The sequence below is a fragment of the Hibiscus syriacus genome, unplaced genomic scaffold, assembly GCF_006381635.1.
Source record: "Hibiscus syriacus cultivar Baekdansim isolate YM2019G1 unplaced genomic scaffold, ASM638163v2 tig00110548_pilon, whole genome shotgun sequence".
NCBI classification, from domain to species: Eukaryota; Viridiplantae; Streptophyta; class Magnoliopsida; order Malvales; family Malvaceae; genus Hibiscus; species Hibiscus syriacus.
In genome coordinates, this window is record NW_024062775.1 from 1,463,379 (window position 1) to 1,486,658 (window position 23,280).

The 23,280-nt window shown below is 34.7% G+C and overlaps 2 pseudogenes; both read right to left on the reverse strand.

Moving 5' to 3' along the window:
• Positions 1-435: 435 nt before the first annotated feature.
• LOC120130979 lies at positions 436-9,679 on the reverse strand (annotated as a pseudogene).
• Positions 9,680-14,500: 4,821 nt separating this feature from the next.
• Positions 14,501-16,346, reverse strand: LOC120130980 (annotated as a pseudogene).
• Positions 16,347-23,280: the final 6,934 nt, after the last annotated feature.

A 23,280-nucleotide genomic window follows, 5' to 3' on the forward strand; every position in this document is an offset into this window, starting at 1 on the left:
AATTTATATTTCTTTTTTTTTCTTTTTCTTTTTTTTTATGCGGGGTTTTCATCATTCACAGTTTTATGCCACGACATTTAAGAATTCTCTTATAAAAAATTTCTAAGTTTCTCAAGCATAGAAAACATACACTCGTGTTCAAGGGTTTCAAAGAAGTAAGTCCTAGAGTTGGTTCTATCATCCTCAACCAGTCATATACATTCTATCCTAGCCATCAAGAATTCTTCATCATCGGGCATCCTCAATTAATTCCAGAAAAGTAATTATATATTTACTAATGTCATGGCATATTCATTTTACTAATACTATCATACAATGATGCGAGAACCCTACTTCCCCCAAACTTGAGGTAAGCATTGTCCCCAATGCTTACTAAATCTAATAAAAATGAAAACTACATGCTATTAATGTAATGCAATGCAAGGTACCTTTGCTTCATGGTGGTGGTGCAGCAGTCGCACGGCGAGTGCGCTTGCGGAGCTTAGCGGGGATGGAATGTTCGGAGTCAGACGCGGGTGCGACTGGAGGAGTGCTAGGACCTTCTGGGGCGGCTGGGAGCGGGGTCTCCGTACGCTGAGATGCCTTCCTAAGGCGACGTCGGCTCCTTCGCAAAGGAACTTGTCGTGGCATCTCATATTGTTTCTCCTCCATTGACTCGGTGGGCTGCATGGGATGGACCTTGCAAAGAAAAATAAGCACTTAAAAGAAAATAAACTAAAACGATAGCATAATAAAATATTATTTATGCACAAGAGTAAATCTGAAATGTCACGGCATCTTCAAGATGCTTGGCCGATATCGACATCGTCCAATAAAAGTGCAGATTTGTCACGCTTGATCGAAGCACCAGTGTAGACCAAAATGCCCCACACATATAACAGTTCTGCCTTAAAAATAAATCGCATTGGCATTTCGGGTCTTTCACATCTAAATTTTAGGACCTTTGCAGTAGTCCTCTCTCCTTCAAAGTGCTCTATGCATGAAGTTGAATGGTAGTGGAATGGGATCTCTTTTCGCTCCTTTTTGCTGTGGCAACTTGAAATCACTTGGGCAGCAAATTCTTTGGAGAGGTCGAGGTCATCCCTATGCCAGTAGCCACCATCGTGTATGACCTTGTTCTTTCCTAGGCCAGTCAAGTAAGGAAGCAAAACAACACTAACGAGAAATTTGACAATGTCAGCATACCACGAAATTACCGCGACAAATAATAATTTCTCATTAGTGAAATTTTTTTTAATCTCCATTTCATTCCTTAGTTCTTTCACAATTTCTAGCCTAGAAAAATGAGCAGCTAGTTGAGGTTTAGGATGAATAAATTCAATAGGATTCAAAGGTTCAAATTTCATACCCGGTCTAGTTATGGGTGAGCTAGACTTACTCATCTCCTTTGGAATATCCTCGAGCTCCTCTTCGTCTTCTTCATCAAGATTGAAGTGATTATCACTGCATAAAAATTTGTTGCGGCAAAATTCTGCAGCTTTCTTTTGGTCATCAACTCCTACAGATGGGGTTTTTTCTTTTGTCGTGGCAAAATTTTTATTCTCTTCATTGGTTGTATTCTTCGAACCCTCATCCTTATTTTCCAATGAATATGAATCTTCTTGCACCTTCGGATCTTCGTGCATAATCTCATGATCGGGCTCTCCGAGTGTCTTCCCCCCAAACTTAGCATCTTTATAGATTTTGATGCCACTCCTTGAGCTGAATGTACCACAATGCTCCATGTCTTGATCCTTAGTGACTTTAGTATCACTAGGTAGACTGCCATGTGGGCAAAAATGTAATACCGTGGCAATTTGGCCAACCTGACCCTCCAAAGCCCTCAACGACGAACTGTGGCTCTGAAGTAGAGCTTCTTAACTTTTTATAGAGGTCGCATGGTCTTCATTGTTGCGATAAAATCTTGCATCATGGCCTCCAAAGAGCTTGTGTTAGATGAATATGGTACTCCCTCGTTAGAATTATACCATGGCATATTCGTTTGAAAACTGGGAGTCACTGAAGTTCTGCTGCCTAGCGGGCTGACTAGAGTTGCTGGTTCCTTGATTTCCCCACAAAATGTTTGGATGTTGACACCATCCAAGATTGTTAGAATAGGGGTTGTTGTTACCTCGATTGTAGTTCTCTACAAAGTTGATGGACTCTAGATTGGTCGGGCAGTCACTCTTATTGTGATTGCCGTGGCATAATAGACATGCTGAGTTGGATGCCCGAACATGTTGCCTTGCATCCTCATGAGGAGCACCACCAAACTGTCCAATAAAGTCCAACATGTCGAACATAACCGGTTTGAGCTCAAAGTGGGCTGTCTGAATCATGGGTGCCAAAATTCCAGGATTTAGTTCGTCCATGATAATATTTAAATGATCTCGAATACTACGAGGCCTAGCTACATTCCCAGCATTCGGAATTGCCTCGGCATGTTGATATTCCTCTTGACCTATTCCTTGATTTCCAATTTGATACATCTTTGCTGGAGCACTTTGAGTACGTAAAATAAAAACCTGAAAAAGACAAGGAAAATAACAAGTAAAACTATACAAAAAAAAATTGAACAAGTAAAATAAAAATGCTATGACAAAACTAATTAACTTCCAGTTGCCAATTCCCCGGCAACGGCGCCAAAAACTTGTCCGCTGTTTGTGAGTACTAAAATATAATGCGGATATGTGTGCAAGTATACACAATCGAACAAGTAATAAAGTGATAAGTAGAGTATCGTCTCCATAGAGAATGGGGAAATCAAATAGGTTTGTCAAGGCACTTTACTTTGTCACCTAAGTAAAGTTAGTTATGGTATATACAGATGAGAATACAGTGGCAAAATGGAATGGACGTAGTGGAAATGGAGTGGTGATAGTGTGGTAGCAGATGGATATGTCGTGGAAAATTAAATTGTGATACGTGAAAACAAATGGAAATGTCAAGGCAAAATAAAAATGCAAATACTAGATTTAATATATGTAGGACTTTAGCTTTCTCACAAGACAAGCAGCAATGGAAATGAGAGATGGGAGACACAAGGAAAACTTAAGTTTATTTCTCTGAATGGTGCTTCTTCTATGCTTACCCTGCCCGACAGTCTACTGATGTGCCCTATGCTATCTCTAGTAAGGGACTCGACAGACTAAAGATGCCCTGGCAAAACCGATTGGCGTAAGCCCAAGCAGTGATCCTATTGACTCAGCTAATAGAATATGTCTCGACAATACCTTTTTGCGACAGCATTAACATCTAACCTATTGTTTATACACAACTCCTTTTAGTCGAATGAAATCCTATTCTTATCTCTATGGTGGATTAGGCCTAGTTACTATCTAGAACCCGTTGTTTATGTAGTTCCTCCCTAGCTTCTCTCGAAGACTAAAGATAAATTGCCAAGGCATTCTCTCGAACCTCATGAACCCTCCTAAGGAAAGGCTACTCTCGTAGCTCCTACAACCTCAAGACTTTAAGCATCATAAACAAAACATAATAGAGCATGAAACAACAACCATTTATTAAAATAACAACTTAAATAACCATGCGAACTCCCACCAAATAGGATTAGTTCATGGTGGGGCTCGAAATCAACAAGCACAAAGCAAGATTCATTTGTTCCTTACAACCCAACAATAAAATATAAAAGCAAGGACTAAGGGGAGGAGAGAAAGCCTTCGACGTGCACTGCCAAATGCCTTCCTCGGCCACCAAGGACTACTTCTAGCGGACTAGCTCCTCTCGGATGCTCAGAACGCCACTCCCTTCTACTAGTCAAGGATAAATGCCACGGCAAGTGGGATTGACGGAGAAAGATGAGACTTTCTCTCTCTAACTTTTTAAGATCAAATGTGGCTGGAACTAAAGTCTTATTCAATATGGCTTCCTCCTCTATTTATAGGGGAAAAGAAATCCTAAGCTTTGGTGTTAACCATCCTAGGAAACCCCAAAACCATGGTTGATTTTCTTGGGAGTCGGGCAGACTAGGCAATGATACAGCCTAGGTAGTTGGCTAGAGACCGACATAATCCCGCTACAGGCGCCCTAGGACTGACAGGATCTGCAGGGTCAGACTAGGCAACGTCATCAACAGAACCGGTGGTTGAAGCGCCAAAATGCTGCGGTGGGTATTTCGGGCAGAGCATGCGTAAAATCCAGGACAGCTGGCTAGAAAATATCTTCTCTCTCTCTTTGTACGCTCCTGAAATGCCATTTGAACTTGGCATTTTTATTTAGCTCAGCAATATCCTTATGTCATGGCATTTTAAATCCTCTTTTCCTTGCTTTCAACACCTGCATATCATCAGACAAGTACCTTTCCCATAAAGCAGCACCACTGTAAAAATAAAATGCCACGGCAAACTGAAATCCACCACATGCAACTATATGCTCCTAAATGCATCTAAATGGTCCTAAATGGGCTCTTAGACATTCAATAACTTAAGTGAAAAGGTCCCAAAATATGACCTTTTCAAGGAGTTATCAGTTTCGCGTTGCGATTTTTGGTTTCACGTTGCGATTTTGTCGTTGCGATTCTATCGTTGCGATTTTCGTTTCGCGTTGCGATTTTCATTCTCTCATTGCGATTTTCATTTCAACCAAAAGACAAAACAGTGTTGCTAAAATATAGTTTCAAGAATAAACTATTTCTTATTCTTCTGCAAATTGAAACTTGAATGGATTGCATTACTTCAACCAAAAGACAAAACAAAGACAAATACTAACTTCAGAGTTTTAAAGAATACACAGTTTAGCAGAATTTGCAGCAAACGAACAAATTTACTTTCAACCAAAAGACAAAACAAAAGATAAATACTAACTTCACAATGTTAAAGAATACACAGTTTAGCAGAATTGGCAGCAACCGAACAAATTTACTTTCAACCAAAAGACAAAACAAAGACAAATACTAACTTCACAGTGTTAAAGAATACACAATTTAGCAGAATTGGCAGCAACCGAATAAATTTACTTCAACCAAAAGACAAAACAAAAGACAAATACTAACTTCACAGTGTTAATAAACAGTTTAGCAGTATTGGCAGCAACCGAATAAATTTACTAAGCAATCTAAGTGAACTGGTTAATCTAAGTGAAATTACGAGTAAATTTATCATCAAGTTAAATATGGAAAATCTTAAACTTACCTCGTTGCGTAGAGTATGAACCTCATTCTACAACGATACTACCATCTCATGTAGACCGGCAACCTCACCACGTAAAGTAGACACCTCCACACGCCATGCACCATTGTTATCGCGTAGAGTACCGATCTCCTCGCGCAAGGCATTGACCTCATCACGTAACTCCCTTGACTCATCCCGTGGAGGTGGAGAATAAGGAGATAGAAGTCGTGGCATCTTTGCCGGTCGCCTATCATGAGGTGATGGTGGAGAAGAGGCTCGATGATGTGACGGGATAGGTGATGGCTCTCGTTGTAGAGGTGTATAGTCGGGTCGATCAGGTGATGGCTCTGGGTGAGGTGATGGCTCTCGAAGTGGAAGTGGAGGCTGCTCATTCGTGCCATCAAGAAAACGTTGACTAGCTTGCCACCAATCAGTGGCAAGCTCAGCCTCCGTGGGTGTCAGTCTCATTAATGGAGTGTTGGCCTCCTAAAAATATAAAAACTCAAACAAAGTTAAACGTCTACTATTAATAACTTGTTTATATATGATAATATTTGTGTTAACTTACATTATTTATTGTCGCATATGGTATTAAGTCTTCCCAATCCAACAGACGTTTCCTCTTCCAGGAAATAGCCCTAGGAATATCATTTGAAGTTTTTAATGCATATATCCGCATGCTGGGGAAAGCCTCGAATATCCAAATCTACAAACAATATAATAACAAACATTAGTAATTGTTAAATAATTAATTAAAATTTTGAAAACATTATATAGAAATTCTTACCTTAAAGGCCCAAACAAAGCCTGACAAAGTGTATTTCGACCCATCGCCACGCAAACATTTGCGGTCATCAAAGGCATACGACAACTTAGTCCAGGTAGATTTCCATATATATGAACCCCGCGGAAACAGATTCCATGCATTTAGGTCCTCTACCAATAATATTAGCTCATGAGGAATAGGTTGTCTGGCCTCTCTGCCTAAAAAGCCGGCATACAAAAGTAGTCGAAGGCATACTCGGACAACATCGACGTCATTCATCCGAGTAAAACCATCTTTCTTATTAAACAATTTCTTCAGGTCGCCGACGTGTAAGTTCGGCTTCTCTATTGACTCATCAGGAAAAACCCTGGATAACCATGATGGGCGGGTGATATGACGAGTGTATCAGCCTATATCATCGTGTCCGAATCGTAGACCAGTGATTAAGCAGAACTCCTTCCGCCCAAAACAAGAATACGCCGATGGAAAATAAAACCATATCTCTTCCTCACCACGTTGTATACTGTCGGGTAGATCGCTAGTCATGGTCTGAAGCCACAAATGGGTCAAATTAGCATCTCCACCCGGATGATGTACTCTCAGCCATGGCCCGAAGCAAGTTTCCTCAAACAATTTTTTGTGCAGGTGAAAGCTTCGAAGCAATTGTAGTGGCTAGGCTAACTTTATTCCTTAATGTCAATGAAGCCGAAAAAAATTTCTACAAAAACAATAAACATACTAAGTTAGATATACCAAAAACTACACTGTGAAGATATACCAAAAACAATAAACATAAGTAGTAGTTTATTCTTGAAACTAAAATTTGCAACACTGTTTTGTCTTTTGGTTGAAATGAAAATCGCAACGAGAGAATGAAAATCGCAACGCGGAAATGACTATCGCAACGAGAGAATCGCAACGCGAAATGAAAATCGCAATGCGATTTTGGTTTCGCGTTGCGATTATCTCGTTGCGATTTTCATTTCGCGTTGCGATTCTCTCGTTGCGATTTTCATTTCTCTCGTTGCGATAGTCATTTTCGTGTTGCGATTTCATTTCATGTTGCGATTTTAAGTTTAGAAACTATTCTTCTTCTGCATTACTTCAACCAAAAGACAAAACAAAGACAAATACTTCAGGGTTAAAAACTAAACAGTTTAGCAGTATTGGCAGCAATCGAATGAATTTAATAAGAAATCTAAGTGAAATGGTTAATCTATTATTGAAATTACCAGTAAACTTATCATCAATTTCAATATGAAAAACCTAAAATAATGCAAAAATTTCAAAATAAAAATAATTAAAAAAACTAACCTCGGAGTTGATTTTTTCTGAATGATTGTGAGGGATTTCTGACCGTGAATGGTTGTGAGGGATTTCGCCGGCGATGGGGACGGAAATCTTCGGAGATGGGGACAGATTTCGCCGTAGATAGTGAGAGATGGAGATGTGACTGAGTTGTGATTTTAGGTTTTAGGTTATGAGTTACGATTACGGGATATACTGTGGACGGTTCAGTTTCCGATATATTAAGAAATTCGTATTTGGAATTTGAAAAGAAAATACGCGTTAATACGAATGGTGCTATGTAAATCGCATTGCGATAGTCAGATTCGCATTGCGATTTACGTATTCGCATTGCGATTTACGTATTCGCATTGCGATTTACGTAATCGCGTTGCAATTTACGTATTCGCATTGCGAATTAGGAAAATCGCAACGCGAATTTGGGAAATCACAATGCGATAGTCAGAATCGCGTTGCGAATCTGGAAACTGATTTGCGATACCGGAGATCGCGTTGCGAATTATCAATCGCATTGCGATTTAGTTGGTCATTTTGGCGAATCCAAAAAAAGTTGGTTAAAATCGTATATTATAAGGCATTTTTGGTCATGTTATTTTCTCTAAAAGAAATTCAGATATCCTCTTCTAGAACAAAACCTCACGTAGTAGACAATAAGAGTCCATCTTATTAGAGCTGTGTTAAACTTTACCCGTTAATGGTTACTAATACAAGTACACGTAGAAAACACCTCCAACTCTTATTCGTCTTTGCTCATTTTTTATATCAATGATGTAAACTAAGCACGATTGTTTTATATTTCTTCTTCTTTTGACCAATGATCATGACAGATAGTGATGCATGAATGGGTAGGAATTTTTAAAGCCTGGCATGTTGAAAATATGTGATTTTCATTATTATTTTTCTTTGTATGCATCATATTCATGCCATACAATGGAAAGATGTAGATATACGAATGAGTGCTTGAAATAAAAGATATTTGTAACGAAAGTTACGAAGATTGTCTTATGACTCCACCCACATGCAAATGAAACATGAGGTACACGCCTGCGAAATACGCTCTACTGGTTTATACGAATTTGTACAATTTTTTTCAACAAAACAAAAATAATAATAATATCAACCTAGCCCTAAACAACCAACTCCTTGGTGCAACCTTTGTCTACCTGATGTGCTGGTAAACGATTTTCGTCATCCGTCATTCTTTGCTCTCTGGTTTTCCCCCACAACACACTATATAGCCCCGCGATCAATAAAAGCCCCCCGAACAGACTGCAAAGATGAATTAACAATTGATTAGATGGTTTAGACTTATAATATCAATAACAAGGACGATAAGAGAATCTGACCTTCCTGCAGTTATAATCTGACATAAGAGAATGGCAGAACAGAAGATGGTGAAGATGAGGTTCAATGGCGTGGACATGGCCAAGAACACTGGCCCCTTCTCCTCAATAACCCATGCTTGTAAGTAATATGTCACGCCTGTCACCACTATCCCCTGCACAATCTTACCAATGGTCTAAAGTGCATTTCTACGTAGGATGATAACAATGGTAGTAGTGCTAGATGTTTACACAATAGGCTACAGCAACAAGTCTGAGATTCCAGCCCAGTCTCCATTGGTAAGGGTCTCGTTCCACGCCAATAGCAATAGCAAATGATTGAAACGTGCTTAAAAGGCATCGAAGTGCTGTGAAGAGAAGCTTCGAAGGGTAGCTCTTCAAAACCAGACCCTGTTTCACAAACAAATAGGCCTTTTATCATATGTTGCATGTATTGATTAAGGTATAAATGGTCGGTTACCTGTAAAACCAGCCATAAGCCCCAAAAGATGTTGGAAAGAAACATGAGGAGACAACCTTTTATCCATGTCTCCCCAACAGAGGATGTTCGGCTCGGAAGCATTCGGCTATGCTGGTCCTTGAACTGGTGATGAATGCAAAAGAGTTTGAAATGGGGGCCCTTGTAAAAGGCAACGGTCAATGCACCAGCCAAGCAAATTAGTATTTATACAAGCTTTGCAACCCCAGAAGTTGTTTTCAGTCTCAATGCCTCCATTCTGTCATAAATATTTCAATGTTTTAGTAAATTCAGCGCGGTATATAGTTCAGGTTCTGTCACACAACCAAATCCTCCAAATGGACACAAAATTTTATGTTAGGAGACCGACTTATAATATTTTACCGTAGTAAGACAGAAATGAAAAAAGTGATGACGGGAAGGCAATTCGTTGTTGCAGCAGCTAGAGTCGCAGATGTATAAACCAGGGCGACGCCATTGATATCCAAGCTCAATGTTATCCTAAAATATTTCCAGAAAAACACATAATTAAAGTGAAAGCCCTAATCCCATGCTATCACATCTATATAATGAATAATGATAACTTGGACTGTGATTTCAAGTAGACTTGCCCGATTAAAGATAGCATAAAAATCTTGCAGAAAGTCGGACATGATAGAGGTGGCGCGGTTTTCCTTGAGTTTGGAAAGAAAATAATCATTATATTATCAGAGAGAATTGAAGAAAATAGTTACTTTGAAAATTTTGTTTTATCATTCAAAGAAGAAGGCGAGAGGGGATAGTAAAAGGGTAGCAGCAGCTTGTCTGTAGAAAACGAAGACGAAATTGTTCATACCGCCATTGAATGCAGCCTTGGAGACCAAGAACATGACTGCATAAATTACAGCGAGATACGGCTTCTTTTTCTCCATTTTTCTTTCTTAATTTATTCTTGAAGAGAGTTATGGAGTGTCAAGTGCATGCAATAATAGGAGGGCTTATATATAAGTTGGAGACTGAGGGGATGGGCAATGGAAGGTAGCCGCGATATAAACATGAAATTAATATATTAAATTCATAGAAATAATTTAAAACTAGTATCTTAAAATGATTTTTAAGTGATATTTCTAATTTCGTTGTCGAAACAACAGTTGCTTCTTTGAAATGAGCTGTGTGGTGGTGGTGAAGCTGATAAGGACTGCTTTTTTGGGGAAAGGGGACAACAAAATGTTATTAGTCACTAATCATGATTGATGGCTGCAATTACATAGAATTTGGGTTAACTTTTTTTAACAATGCAATTGGATTTTATTAACAAAAATTAAAAAAAATAAGAATTATAATACACTTAAATATATAAAAAAAAGACAATAATCACTAAAAACTCATATAAAAATATTAAATTTAAAGATATAAAAAAACATAACCTTTCGTTGAGAATGACAATTAACATTAAAAGAACTCAGTAAACTTCATAAAAATTATTTATCTTTGTCGAATGATACGTTTTACGAAGTAATAAAAGAGTGGTGAGCGAACCGAATTATCTAACAGGCTACTTCATTACACAATTCTGATTATATCGGCAAACGATCTTTTACCAAATAGGGGATCTAACTATTCTGACCATTGACAAATAAAAAAGATTAATGTCGTGATGGTTTTCGTGTAAATACCAAAACAATAACAAAGATATACGAAAAACGTCTAAAAGTCATAAGGATCGTGTCACAAGAGTACGGAAATCACGTGTCAAAAGAATAGAGAAAAGTGTCACAAAGACATATATTATTATTCAAAATTCAAAAAGACTTAAAAAAACAAAAAAAAAATAATATGAAAAAACAAGAGAACTTATAATCACCACGATCGACAACAAATATTAAGATTAATGTCGTCATTGGCTAAATAAAAAAAAGTGACAAATTTTTAGAGAGAAAATTAGGTTAGAGATTGGGCCAATTTTAGTGTTACTAGAATATGAATATTGCTTTACTTTGCGGAAATTAAGAGTGAACTGATTAGATTTTAATAAAATATGTAAAAAATAAAAGTAAGATACTAAAAATTTTATCATATTATATGACTTAAAATTAGTAAAATATAGTACGAGTTAAAGAACCTCAAAGATTAAGCAACTTTATATTCTTTTTAAATTTATAAAAAAATAGTAAAACATAAATTTATAATTGTATTAACATTTATATAAAATAATTAATCCGTTTCTAAAGATTTAAATAAATTTATAACACTTTAAAAATAAGATAAATAGTATAGATACAAATTATGTTCTTATCGGTTGATCATATCATTTATATTAAACGGTTGATTAACTTTATAATAGTTACTAAATTTTATTAATTAAAATGTAACATTTAATTGTTATAACGATTCAATTATATGTTAATCTATTACAATTTTTTAAAAGAGAAAATAACATGAAAGTTTCAAAGTTTCATAAAATTTATGATATATATTTATTTAATTTATTTGTAAATATATTTTATTTTTAGAGAAAAATATATATTAGGAAGTATACTCATTCTTTTTAATTTAAAATCTTAATTGCATATTTACTAATGAACATATTTACATAACTCTGAATTTAAACACAGTCAAATAAACATAATAATTAAGAAATGAGAAGGTACCATCGTTTATAAATGAAAACTATTAGTTAAAAATGGTTAACACTAAAAAAATAGAGGCATTTATATCCTAAAATAAAACATTAAGGGTCAAAATACATAGAAATAAAGAATAAATGTCAAAGTGACGATTCGATCAAATATTAGAGATGTTTTTACCCCAAATGAGAGAAATCTCACGTACGACAACCTTAATATACGGCTAAGGAAAGACGCTACTGTTTTTTTTTAATAATTTCGATAAAAAATTACCTAAAACATTATTATTTATACTGATTTTGTTATTATTGGCATTTTACCGGTTTTGTTAACATATCCGGTAGCTCTACCTAGGGGTGTACAAAACTACCCGACCCGCCTACCCGAACCTTAAAAAACCAGGTAATTTTCTTAAAAAAAATACCCGATCGGGTCGGGCACAGGTCACAAAATCTAGTGTTTCCGGGTACCCGGTTAGTTTTTTTATTTTTATTATATATATATATATAATATAATGAATTATTTATATTATGAATTATTAGATTTTGTATTTCAAACTTTTAAATTTTATGTTCGGATATTAGTGTATGTAATTCGAAGTTTCGAACACTTAAATTTGTGTATATTTTTAAATTAATAATTTGAAAATGAAAAATAAAAAACCGAGTACCCGATTTCCGGGTACCCTTAACATCTGGGTCGGGACACGGGCCGAGAAATCACCGACCCGGAAGTTTCGAGTACCCGAATTTGCACACCTTTAGCGCTACCTAAAACATTATTTTTTTTTCTATCAGTTTTGTTATTATTAGATACTTTACCGGAAATGTTAAAAACATTAATGTTTTAGGTAAAAATAATAATGTTTTAGGTAATTTTTTGTCGGAAATATTAAAAATAATAATAAGAAAACCGGTAACGCCTTTCCTTAACTGTATATTAAGGTTGCCGCACGATAAAATTTCTCCCCTAAATGAGACATTAATGTTAAAATTTCTAAAAAATATATACCAAAATAATTATTTTAATAAATATTAGGGACTAATTTCAAACTTATATCATCTTTTTAAATACTAAAAGTTTTCATTAAATAGTGTAAAATCCCAATAAATGAAACTATTTGTGTTTTTATGTTAAAAAATGTAATGAGTAGATGATATTTATAATGAGGATTTGGCCATAAAAATCATAAACTTGTCATAACTTGAGATGACGAGAAGTGTTTACGTATGATTGATTTTCAAATGCTGAAGCGATTCCATCAGGAGCCGCTAAGTGGAATTGCCACCAACCACATCAAGAGGCTGTTTGTTTATTGTTGAATGATCATTCAGCGCTGAATATTGAATCGTTCGATATTTAATTTGTTTGATTCTTACATCCACATCTGAATGAAGACTATGCTGAATGATTCAACAAAATACTACTGAATGATTCAGTATTAAAGTACATTATGAATCATTAAGCACCCGATATTTTACCATAATACCTATTTTTTCACATGTTGTCTTATTAAACAATCATATCTTATAATATAATAAATCATTATGAAGGTAAAAATGAAAATATTCATAATTCAGATTGTACATTCAGAACCATTATCAAACAACATGTCACATTCAGAGCTAATTCATACAGAGCCTTTGAATCATTCAGGTAATTGAATCATTCAACGCTTAATCATTTTTTTATCAAACAACCCCTAAGTAGGGCTGTAAATGAGACGAGGCAGATCGCGAGCTACTCGAGATCGACTCGATCAAGGCTCGATAAATACTCGGATCGAATGGACTCGAGCTCGAGCTCGACTCGAGTTCTTAACGAGCTGAAATGAGCTACTCGATATTCGACTCGAAAAGCTCGTGAGCAGCTCGAAAAAAATATTATATTATAATTTTAGATTTTTAAAATTACATTATTAAAAATATATTAAAAATACATTATTGATAATTATAAAATTTTAAAAATATATTAAAAATTCTATAATACAACTAAACCATATTGTAATGCATTTAATATCAATATACTATATTGTACTTACCTCATAAATCGGTACCAAATCGATTAATTAATGAATTTGTAATTAACCCTAAGACCTAAAACCTAAACTATAAATCCTAAACCCTAAACCTTAAATCCTAAATCATAAACCCTAAATCCGATTATATATAGAGGTTAAGTTATGCACATGAAGGTAACATACAAATTATGCAAAATGATGTTATGTGACTCATAAATAAATCATTCGCATACTTATACATAAACATATCAACATGCAAAATAAATATACACAACTTGGTGATTGAGACATGATTTTATCATATCTTAATGATGACTATCGACATCGTCATTGCTTTCAAGCAGCACTGACCAACATAATATTTCAAGAACTGACTCGACGACATAATGTAAACGGAGATTTGATGTACAATACAACTAAACGATGAGATCATATTTTATCATACCATAGTCAACAGGTTAACATCAATATCATACAATCACCAATTTTTTAATGGAAAATGACGAATTTGAATCATATGAATAGTCGAGGTAAATACATGATAGGATTATAATATATATAATTATAAACAATTAAAGTGTTTTAGAATGGAAGTAGAATTGGGAGTTATAAAGTAATATGTTTAATTTTTAATCAATTAACAATGCTCACACATCCTATAGATATATTTATTTAAACTCAAAACCTTTATGGAGAACAACATTTCATTTTGTTACAAAATTATTGATATTTTAAAAAATATACTTGAAATGTGTTATTTATTTACCATTTAGTATCCAATGAACTTACCATGACTAGCTGAAAAAACATTTCCAGATGCTTTTACATACATGCAAGAAAATTTCCTAAACTTGTTGTGTAGCTTCTCCTTTTAATGTCTGGTCTGGGATGACAACTACTTGTATATGAACCATGTTTTTTCATAACTTTTATAGCTCAAACATGTTGAGCCATCCAGTACCCCAAGGGCTTTGGGGTACAGATGAAGTTGCACTGCCGTTGATTAATGTCGAACCTTTCATCACCTCGGTACACTTCAACTCTTTCCTGCAAAAGAAAATCGTCCAAGATCAACCAAATTTGTCATTGCTAGAGTTTGTATCTTTTTTTACCTTTTGTACAAAGATGAATGATGAAATAGCTTTATCAATGGTGAATCCTTGCATTTCTCTTGAAACGGAAATGGCCACTGCAGCGGCAATTTCAGAAGGTCTGAACTCCAACAAATCAATACCTGCATTCATTCATTCATTCATTCCACCATCAAGCACCAATGATTCTCGATGGAAACGTAAAACAAATAGATACTGTGAGAATAAACCTTTGATTATGTTTAATATTAGTTGTAATGATCTAGAGATCGAACTCGACAACGGATATTGATTGTTACAGAGTTTGTTCAAGAAGTAATCGATGAAGGAACAAGGTGTTAAAGCTTGCATTCTCCTCTTCAATGTGCTTAAAACCAAAAGCTCCATTCTTTGTATTGTTTAGCTTCAAACACAAACTTCGGTTCCCCTACCTGCAAACAAACACAATCATGGAACTCGAATCGGGAAAATACCAAGCAATTAAAATGCATTGAAGAAGTATTGAATCAATCTACATGTGTAATCACCTGCAATTTTACAGATGAGGGCACCACTGTCTCCTCCATTTTCGCTGCAATAGATAAACATGCAACAGCCAACAGTTGGATTGTCCATCTTTTATCTCTCTGTGAAAATTTTAAATCAGTGACTATATTATGATTCAAGAACTTCAAGAACCAAATTTTGAGGCTAATTTGAGGATACTTACAGGTAAGTTGTACATTGATAGGAACCTATCAAAGTAGTTAATGGATAGGCAAAGACTCAATGGTCCAAAGCAGAAATAAATAGAAGCCTGTTGATCAATAATGAAAGAGTAAACAACCATTCATAACACATAAAAAGAGGGCTAATTCCAATTTCAGGATGCCATAAAAGAAATGCAGAATGTTAAGAATTTTACTGAGCAAAGGCTATGATGCTGTCGAAAAACAAAAAACCCAATGAAATGGATCAAACAAGCAGAAAAAACAAGCCTGTTGATCAATAATGAAAGAGTAAACAACCATTCATAACACATAAAAAGAGGGCTAATTCCAATTTCAGGATGCCATAAAAGAAATGCAGAATGTTAAGAATTTTACTGAGCAAAGGCTATGATGCTGTCGAAAAACAAAAACCCAATGAAATGGATCAAACAAGCAGAAATAAACAAACCTTACAAATCCACTCAATAGCCTCTCTCCTGGCACTCAAGTCCAAATCCCCACTTCTCAGTCTCTTAAGATAATCATCTCCAGGCATTGATGAGCCCATTGGTACCTGATTGTAGCCATTGGTGTCTTCCTGGCTTACCTGATGTCTGGAACGAAATTTTCCTCTTGTACCTGCTTGCTGATTATGGACTTCCTGCAGGGAACGGAAAGCAAGTTGAGTTCATTTCCTTTCTAGTTTCACTTCTTTCTGTTGTAATTTTTTACACTGCTCAGTTTGATATTTATCTTCTAAGATAGAAAAGCATGTTGGGACTGATGTTTACTGAAATGGAAAGCTTCAGTGAATCGAAACAAGAACCTGGATATGGAGTTGATTTGCAGAAGCTTCGTATGGAAGTGAGATTTGGGTTCAGAGAATTTGTTGAAGAAAAGTTGAGAGAAAAAGTTGAAGAGAAGAAAAAGAAGATGAATATTGGTATAATGATGGAAGCCATCGAAGGCTATTGCAGAAGCTAATAGGATCTTTTTCTGTTTTTATAGACCAATGTTAGATCAGATAAGGCAAATTGTTGAGATTGTCAGACTTAACGTTGAACTTGAGCATCGTTGGTTGTTGAGGAATAAGATGTAAAGTAAGTGTATAAAAGTGGATGGTTTTCAACAAAGGAAAATAAACCCGTCGAGCTTAGAATCGAGCTCAAAATCGAGCTTGAATCGAACTCAAAATTGAGCTTCAATTGAGTTTGAGTTTCAGTTGAGCTCTTGAATTTTTTTGAGTTCGAGTCTTTTTGAGTTCGAGTCGAGTTTTAATATTATCTTTCGAGTTCGAGTCGAGTTTGAAAATTTTAGGCTCGCGAGTTTTCGAGTAGAGTTGAGTTTATATTTATAATTTTCGAGTTCGAGTCGAGCTCAGTAATATTCGAGTTTAACTCGGCTCGTTTACACCCCTCATCTATTCATTTACGCATTATCAAAAACCAACTTGTGCACTTGATTTTATTACATTTTTTCCAAACAATATTGAGTTTAAAATAAATATTTTCTAAATTCATATCGATATAGCTAATTTAGGATAAATTATTATTTAACATATATAAATATTTTCAATTTAATTTTAATTATAAGATTGTTTTAGATATAAAACATTTTAACATTTGCAAAATAATAAATCGAACATCTCCATCATCTTCCGACAAAATCTTAAAATATTAGAATGGGACAACTGTTATATATAATTGCTCACTTTGTTTCAAGTACTACTACCAATATCGATCAGACACTTTATTTTGCAAATAATCAATTTTAATCACGTCCTATTTCGTTTACAAACATTAATTGTAACAAAAAAGCAATGAACCCTAAATTTTCTTCCCATGATAGAAAGAAGAGACACTTAAATATTAAAATTCGAATATAAATTTATCACATATTATTTAATATTTTGAACAATTTATAGCTGCGGAGGGAAAGATAACTCTTTTTTTTAATGAGTATTGAACTTACGATCTAAAATATATCAACTAAAAGAAATTATCCTTGGCATGAATAGGGGTAGCATGCGCATACGGAACGAAGGGACGCCATGGTTAATCTGGATTGTTGCATCATAAACTTGATTGTAGTTGAGGAAAAGGAAACTGGACCATGATTGAAAATACAATAATTTAGGGTACCTTATATGAGATTTGTTTCCCCACGGTGTCAAATTGGTATGAGAGATTAGATATGTAAAACTGTTGCGTCTTTGTGATTTGTCCCAGTCATCCTCCCACTGACGGAGTCACCTTTCAATATTAACACTGTAATATTATAATCTAAATATTTTAAGCATTTCCTCTAACCCTAATTGACCACAATTCAATCTCCTTTCTCCCATTAAACATTCAATCATTTTGACATTCAACTATTTCCATATTATATGTAAACGCTACTATTATTATTGACTAAAGTAATGGTGTATTGACAAAAGACATCGTTTTACCCTTATTTGATATTATATTTCAAATTTAATTTTAAATATTTTTTCTCTTCTCTTAGTAAAAAATAAAGAAATAAATAAATAGTACTACTTATACATGGATTGGTGGGTTCGAGCTAGCTATAAATGATATAAAAAAAGTCATTTTAACTTCTTATTTTTATGTTAATGTCCTCATTTGGTCTGAATTTATTTTTAAAATAAATGATGATATAATTAAATAAATATTGTTATTATTTTCAAATATACATAGAATCTGTTGGATTAAAAAATGTCTTAAATTATATCTTTCACATCATCTCGTACTTTTAAAAAATGTCTTAAATTATTTGGTCTGAAAATAGAGATGATTGTTATTTCTAAAAATCATATGTTTGAATACAAGAGGCTGCAAGGATGATGGGTTTTCATTATCAAATTATTATGAATTTTTCAAACATTTATTATCTTATAATCATCTTAAATTAATTAAAATAAAAAAATTAATGGATTAAAATATCTATTTATTTTTACGTAAAAAATATATAGAACCATAAATTGCTCTTAAGAAAGGCTTCAAAGAATAATGTTTGAGACACACACGAGAGATCCTCGCATAAAAGTAAATCTCATACTAATAAATTACATTATATGTCTTGGTTCTAGATATGTTTTGAATTAGGTAAATCTCATCGCATGATGTTTTTTCCACCAACGGACAGTGTTTCTTGTCTGTTGTTTGATTTCTTATTTTGTTTTTATTTGAAATAATTTTTCATTTGTTTTGAGTATTTTATTTGAAAAAACCTATCTCATGTGAATTAAATCAATTTTGGCAAGTTAAAATAAGCCTAAATTACGCATATAAATAACTTGAGTTAGTGATGCTGACTTAGTCATGGACTCATAATGTGCTGTTCACGTAGGTAAAATACTCTTGTATTCTAATATGGAATATAATGAAAATAACATTACAATGCGTTTCCTATCTTCTTACCTTCTAAGCTTCATTTCTTTTAATGAACGATTAAATATTTTTTATAGGAGAAGTACACTTATATCGATATTTTATTATTCATTTTCAGTCTAGAATATTCGCTGTTGAACAACGATATTAATGTTTTTGGGGTCGAGCAAACACATGAGTTCCAAAATGCAACTTTCACGTCATTTTCGTCGTACCATCCGCGGTTGTTTCCTTCACAATTTTACCTTGCAAGTAGAACTATATGTGTCATGATCGTGTATGACATTTCCTCCTTCGGGTCATCTTGCAACCTTCGAGTTGTCCATCTCCACAATCATTTTCCTTATGCCCAAGTTTCATGCATAATACAAGCCTTCGTAAGCTCCCCATAATTTCGACTCAAGAACGGTGCATGATTCTATACTCTTCGAAAATCTCAATATCTAATTATTCTTGTTATCTCTAATCTCCCCATCACACGATGCTAGAAGGTCGCTTAGCTTTTAGTAAGTAAAAGCAAGACGCTTATAACTCATAAAAGGATGAGTTTTGATTAATTTTCCATGCAATAAGTTGAAATTCATGGTATATAATGAGAAATGACAAATAAACAAATGATGGTTTTTGTAATAAAAATTGTTTTCTGACATCATTTGATCTCGAATGAATTTCTTATGTATTCATGTATTAGTATTACACTCTCACAATAAACACTCATCTGCATAAGGGTCCAAATCACTAATGTAACACCCCAATTTAGGGGCTAAATTTAAGAAATTATAAAGTGGTGAATTTAATTGGTATTTTTGGAAGGAATTGGGGATTAAATTATAATATTTCAAAGTTGGCAGACCGTTTTAAAAAGTGCAAGAAGTTCAGTGACTAAACTCATGGTTTACTATGAGTTGAATTATAAATCCCCCATTCCCGTATGTTTTCTGGAAAATTTTCCAGATTTTCTCTCTCCGATCAACCAACTTTCAACTTCGATCTACTCGCCGTCCGACCTCCGATCGACAATCCGAAACCACCATCATGTTCGTTGTCAACCGAGGAACAAAACCCCTCAAATCTTTCGTCGTGAATCATCGCCGTTCGTCATGAATTTCAGTCGAAAGTATCGTCGGTAATAACTCAGTTTTAGTTGGTTTTTCATCGATTCACGACGATCGGGTCATCCGTTTACGACACCTCCCGCACCATCGTGTTCCTTGTGCCATTCCGAGTCCACCGGTGTCCTCCCTTTTCTCCGGTTGCGGCGGCGCGTGTGGAGGTGAAGCGGTCAAAGTTTCTGATTCGTTGAAATCGAGCTCTCCGCCATTCAAAAAATTGAACCGAGCTTTGTAAGTATCTCGAAATCGTTTAAAATAATTTTTAGGAATTTTTCTGGGAATTTTCCGATATCAGGGCACTGTTCACGCGCCCCCACTGCGCGTGGGGAAGGAAAAATGACCAGTTTGACCGGTTTTGGTGCATAGTTGACCTGTCATAACCCGACCCGACCCGTTTACCCAACCCGACCCGTTGACCCGTTGACTCGTTGACTGTTGACCGGTGTTGACCAATGTTGACCAAAACTTTGACTGGCTTTGACCGGGCATTAAACGACCTTTGACTTTGACCGAGTATACCTATCTTGACATTTTTCGACGTTCCAAATCCAATTCTGCTGTCTGTTTTTCGAAATTCAAACCCGAAGGCCTCGAAATTAACGGTCAAACCCGTTGACTTTGATTTTGACCGAAAATTCCAAATTTCTGAAAAGTCATATTTTATACTTTCGACGTCCTAAATCTGAAGTTCGTTTCGCCAAATTCGAACCCGGTAAGATATTTTTTATTGATTTATCACCCGATTCGATCTGTTTATCGCAATTAAGCTCCGTTTCTGATATAATTATTGTTGATATGTATCTGAGAAATTATTGGAAGTTGAATTGAAGATCAAAGGCGTTCGAATGGGATTTTTATGGTCGATCAGTATTGCACAGAAATCGAGGTAATACTTTACTACCTCTTTATGCTTTATAGAACATATTGGTATTGGTAAATGCATGAATGGAAATGTTTGGTCTCGTATGTATAATTAATGAAGATCTACACTAGATACGAATACGGTAGAAAATAGGTAACTGAATATGGCTCAGATTACTATTATAAGAAATTAGAGGACAGCTGGAATTAAATTACAAGTTCTTGAATTAAGTGATAAAAGAATCAACCATGGATATGTAGATTATAATTTATCTCATTAAAGGTACTTAGATGATAAATTATGAGAATATTTCAATTAGGTAAAATTACAAAATTACCCTTATGTTGGAAAATGACAAGAATTATCCCTGGAAGTGGATTAATAAATCTGAAAAGAATTTTTGATCTGCTAAAACTATTGATGTGCATAAGAAATGTTAGTTTTACTTGAAAATTATGAATAACCGATTTTTAACCCCAAGAAGGTTTATACTAGATACTAGAAGTCTTTTAAGGAATCATTTTAAGATCAAAGAATGTTCGAGGAAGAAATTAATCATAGGATCTCTATATTATATTATTTTCGTTAAGAGCTAATATCGAAATTATATGGTTAAGAAATTACAAAAATGCCCTTGAGAGGTAAAATAGTCAGAGTTGACCCTGAAGGAGAAAGCACTTTGAGGATTTGTACTTAACTCGATTAAGTACAAAGTTAATTATTAATATTCTGTGTTTGTAAAGAAAAATTCATAATATTGCGTTTGTAAAATCCGAGAAGGCACTTGTCCCAAAAATATCCGAGTTATGAGTAAATACCTGAAGAACAATTTATCGGAGGGTGCTCTTTTATCAAAATTGTTCAAACGGACTGGAATAGATGATAAATTGGAATTAAATAATAAGACCGGATGGAGGAAAAAGATTGAAATACCGTGGATCTGTAAAATAACCAAATTACCCCTGTAATGGAAATGACCCAAGAATATCACCAAGCTCAGGAATGATGGGATATCCTTGAGCTCTGTTATGATTAGAATAAAACTGAAAACCAAAATGACCAAAATACCCTTATGGCCTATATTAAGTAAATGTCTAGGATTAATTAAGGAATCCAAGTAAGCATATGTATTAGACTACCTTTAAAGGTAACGAAAAATAGTTTAAGTGAGTAGATCAACCCTAAAGCTATGTCAATACCTGAATGGCATAGATATTACTGGAACATGTATTCGTCTTCTCAAGTTTGGCTCGATGATAAATTTTTGAAGTATTCAGCTAAGCTCAACTCTAGATCGTATTCAATACTAAGAATTGGACGTTTGTTCGACAAATCAACCACGAAGACCAAATTGAATGGAATGGAAGTACAACATGTATCTGAAATTCAGGAACGTATGAATTACTATGGAAAATCCTGAAGTAACTGGAATGGACATGACTGGTAAATGAACTAGGTAACCTCAATGACTGAGGATTTAATAAGTGATTTGGATAAGTCTGGAAACTCTGATGAGTTTACGTAGTGTACAATTACAATGGGTTATGAACAAATTAATCAAGTACGCCAGCATTCCATGATATTGTGGAAACGTGGAAATAAAATAAAGACATTGGAAGATTTATTCAGCGATGATTCCGAAAATGGTCTACGGATAAGAATTTGTGGTATTAAAGAGTAAATACCTTAGAAGGAAAATGAATTGACCAGTCGACATAGATTGTTAAGGTTCTGAATCTTTGTTCTTAAGTTGTTCGATTATCCGATCAATTGACATGGATGTATAGGATTCTGAATACCCTTCTAATTACGTACAACTTCTGAAAATTGTCTGAATAAGATAATATCCTGATAATTCACATTCTGAATAACTGATGATTCTGTCAGTTAATGAACTCTTCCAATAGTGATTCTAAATTCCAACATTCTATCGACATACTGAAGAATTGTGTTTCTCTTCCTGATACAGTACCTATAAATAATACCTGTAAACTCTGGTGTGTTCCCTACTCACATGAATATTTTATCTGATTTTCGATTTGAATTATGATCTGATACTTGACATGGATTCTGATCTGATATCTGACATGGATTCTGATATAATACTTGACTTGGATTCTGATCTGTTACTTGACCTGATTTCTTATATGATACTTGACATGATTTATGTTTTGATTTTTGATATATCCATTTACGGACAGAAAATGTTTTAATTGGGGGGTATTGTTGAAGGAAGAAGTTTCGCAGGTTCCTCGGCTTTGTGCTCAGGGCCTTATATGATGTGTTGGGTTGGGTGTATGGTTCTGGGGAACCTACATATTATGATGTGTTGGGATGGGGGTATATATATATATGTTTTAAAAAGATCTGAAAAGTTATATGGTTTTTGGAAACACACTAGATAACATATTCTGATCTCATGAACTCAGTCATCCGAAATATTTGTCTGAACTGAAAGCTCATTGTCCGTTACCATCTGAAATATCAGTAGGATCTCTGCTCAGCATAAAAATCTATAAATGTTTGGAA